Source organism: Oncorhynchus clarkii, chromosome 15 (genome assembly GCF_045791955.1).
Source record: "Oncorhynchus clarkii lewisi isolate Uvic-CL-2024 chromosome 15, UVic_Ocla_1.0, whole genome shotgun sequence".
Classification (NCBI taxonomy): domain Eukaryota; kingdom Metazoa; phylum Chordata; class Actinopteri; order Salmoniformes; family Salmonidae; genus Oncorhynchus; species Oncorhynchus clarkii.
The window spans coordinates 14609094-14612995 of NC_092161.1; positions in this window are offsets into that span (position 1 = coordinate 14609094).

Genomic DNA, 3902 nt, shown 5'->3' on the forward strand with positions numbered 1-3902 from the left:
TGTGTAATCTCTCTCCTTCTCTCTCCCCCCGTCTCTCCCCCCCTACACTGCCAGAGTAGTTGAATAGACTCCAAATGGAACCTGAGAAGAGAAAAAGAAGCAGAGAGAGAAAAAGGAGAGAGAAGAAGAGGAGGAGAAGATGAGGAGAAGAAGAGAAGAGAATGAGAAGAGGAGAAGAGGAGGAGAAGAGGAGAAGAGGAGGAGAAGAGGAGGAGAGGAGGAGAAGAGTAGGAGAAGAGGAGGAGTAGAGTAGGAGAAGGGGAGGAGGAGAGTAAGAGAAGAGGAAAAGAGGAGGAGAATAGTAGGAGAAGAGGTGAAGAGTAGGAGAAGAGGAGAAGAGGAGGAGAAGAGGAGAAGAGGAGGAGAGTAGGAGAGGAGGAGAAGAGGAGGAGAAGAGAAGGAGAAGAGGAGGAGAAGAGGAGAAGAGGAGGAGAAGAGGAGAAGATAAGGAGAAGAGTAGGAGAAGAGGAGAAGAGGAGGAGAAGAGGAGAAGAGGAGGAGAAGAGGAGGAGAGGAGGAGAAGAGTAGGAGAAGAGGAGAAGAGGAGGAGTAGAGTAGGAGAAGGGGAGGAGAAGAGTAAGAGAAGAGGAAAAGAGGAGGAGAATAGTAGGAAAAGAGGAGAAGAGGAGGAGTAGAGGAGGAGAATAGGAGAATAGGAGAAGAGGAGTAGAGTAGGAGAAGGGGAGGAGAAGAGTAGGAGAAGAGGAAAAGAGGAGGAGAAGAGGAGGAGAAGAGGAGAAGAGGAGGAGGAGAGTAGGAGAAGAGGAGGAGAAGAGTAGGAGAAGAGGAGAAGAGAAGGAGAAGAGGAGGAGAAGAGTAGGAGAAGAGGAGAAGAGTAGGAGAAGGGGAGAAGAGGAGGAGAAGAGGAGGACGAGGGTAGGAGAAGAGGAAAAGAGGAGGAGAAGAGGAGGAGAAGAGGAGGAGAAGAGGAGAAGAGGAGGAGGAGAGTAGGAGAAGAGGAGGAGAAGAGTAGGAGAAGAGGAGAAGAGAAGGAGAAGAGGAGGAGAAGAGTAGGAGAAGAGGAGAAGAGTAGGAGAAGGGGAGAAGAGGAGGAGAAGAGGAGGAGAAGAGGAGGAGAAGAGGAGAAGAGGAGGAGGAGAGTAGGAGAAGAGGAGGAGAAGAGTAGGAGAAGAGGAGAAGAGAAGGAGAAGAGGAGGAGAAGAGTAGGAGAAGAGGAGAAGAGTAGGAGAAGGGGAGAAGAGGAGGAGAAGAGGAGGAGAAGAATAGGAGAAGAGGAGGAGAAGGAGGAGAGGAGAAGAGTAGGAGAAGAGGAGGAGGAGAGGAGAAGAGGGGGAGAAGAGGAGAAGAGGAGAAGAGGAGGAGAAGAGGAGGAGAGAGGATAAGAGGAGAAGAGGAGAGATGAGAAGAGAAGAAGAAGAGGAGAAGAGGGGGAGAATAGGAGAAGCGGAGGAGGGGAGAGGAGAAGAGGAGAAGAGAAGGAGAAGATGAGAAGAGAAGGAGAAGAGGGGGAGAAGAGGAGAAGAGGAGAAGAGGAGGAGAAGAGGAGAAGAGGAGAAGAAGAGTTGGAGAGAGGAGAAGAGTAGGAGAGATGAGAAGAGAAGGAGAAGAGTAGGAGAGAAGAGAAGGAGAGGAGTAGGAGAGAGGAGACGAGAAGGAGAAGAGGAGAATGGGAGGAGAAGAGTAGGAGAGAGGAGAAGAGAAGGAGAAGAGTAGGAGAGAGGAGAAGAGGAGGAGAAGACTATGAGAGAGGAGAAGAGGAGGAGAAGAGTAGGAGAGAGGAGAAGAGAAGGAGAAGAGTAGGAGAGAGGAGAAGAGAAGAAGAAGGGGGGAGAAGAGGAGAAGAGGAGGAGAAGAGTAGGAGAGAAGGAGAAGAGTAGGAGAGAGGAGGAGAGAAGGAGAAGAGTACGAGAGATGAGAAGAGGAGGAGAAGAGGAGGAGAAGAGTAGGAGAGAGGAGAAGAGGAGGAGAAGCGTAGGAGAGAGGAGAAGAGAAGGAGAAGAGTAGGAGAGAGGAGAAGAGGAGGAGAAGAGTAGGAGAGAGGAGAAGAGAAGGAGAAGGGGAGGAGAAGAGGAGAAGATTATGAGAGAGGAGGAGAGGAGGAGAAGATTAGGAGAGAGGGAAAATCAATGTCTCCCAGACAGACAGCAGATAATGGGCATCTGAAGTAGAGGAGGACATTTCCCCTGATTACCCTGTTGTCCCTGAGAACCCACAGAACTAGAATGACTAGAATGTAAGCAGTGTTGTTTCTATTAATTCCATTCTATCAATTGTAATTCCATAGCGAAACAAAGCTGAACTGAAGGATCACAGACTGACCCGACCCTACCCAGAGAACACAGTGCTGTTTACTACCTCATTTTACAGAGGAAATTGGAAAACCAAAGAGCAGAGCGTAAACAATGTTACACAACCCATTCCGGTCCTGGGTCTCAGAGTGAACATCAGGTAGATCTTCTCACTGGATAACATGATTCATTCATGATCATTACGGAGAAATATGTCTGGCCTCGCAGGGAAAGGTTTCCGATATGTAAAAGTATGATGCATGATCACAATGTACCTCTGAATGTGAAACTCAAATAAAGATATGATTATGAAACATATGTTATTAAATGTTTCTGTTGATTGGAAAGGATGAGGGTTTAGACCCTAGTCTTCCTCCCTCAATCAGCGGGCTTCGTCATGCCCTGTTTCTCATAAAGGCACGGCGTGATGGCAACACATCCACTGTCTGGCTACTAACTTACTTTACTTAGCTATGTCATGTGTAAGGCAATGTTATGTTAACATTTGGGTTAAACTTCTCATATCGGTCTTGTCTGGTGTAAATATGCTTGGGGAGAGTGACTGGAGACGCTCACAGTGTTCTCGTCCTTGTTACAGTGATAGACATAGCTGGTTTCTCTTGTCACTGTTAAACATACAATTCTCTCTCTTTGTCTCGTTTTCGTTCTCTCTCTCTCTTTCTCTTCTCTCTCTCTTTCTCTTCTCTCTCTCTCTCTCTCTCTCTCTGAGGTGACAGTGGGCACCATGGTAACGGCACACTCTGTTTACTCCATGTCTCACTTCATCACAAGCTGTTGATGGGTTTCATTTGCATGTGTGTGTTTTCCTGGCTCCACACACACACACACACACACACACACACACACACACACACACACACACACACACACACACACACACACACACACACACACACACACACACACACACACACACACACACACACACACCCACACACACACACACACACACACACACACACACACACACACACACACACACACACACACACACACACACACACCTACCTACCTTAAGGTCTTCCTTATTCTATTTTGTCCTGTCTTTGTCTTATTATTTAGGTTTTTGGAACAATTTAACATGATATTGATTATTGTTATATTGATTAGTGTTATATTGATTACCTCAATGTGCTATTGATGTTTCATTGTCAAACTCATAAACATTTCACAAAGAGGAGAAATATAGGGGGAATACAGAGAGAGAGGTGGAGAGGTCGAGAGAGGGGGAATACAAAGATACAGAGGTGGAGAAAGGTGGAGAGAGGGGGAATACAGAGAGAGAGGTGGAGAGAGGGGGAATACAAAGAGACAGAGGTGGAGAGAGGGGGAATACAGAGAGAGAGGTGGAGAGAGGTGGAGAGAGAGGTGGAGAGAGAGGGGGGAGGGAATACAGAGAGAGAGAGAGAGGTGGAGAAAGAGGGGAGAATACAGAGAAAGAGGTGGAGAGAGGGGGAATACAAAGAGACAGAGGTGGAGAAAGGTAGAGAGGGGGAATACAGAGAGACAGAGGTGGAGAGAGGTGGAGAGAGGGGGAATACAGAGAGACAGAGGTGGAGAGAGGGGGAATATAAAGAGACAGAGGTGGAGAAAGGTGGAGAGAGGGGGAATATAGAGAGAGAGGTGGAGAGA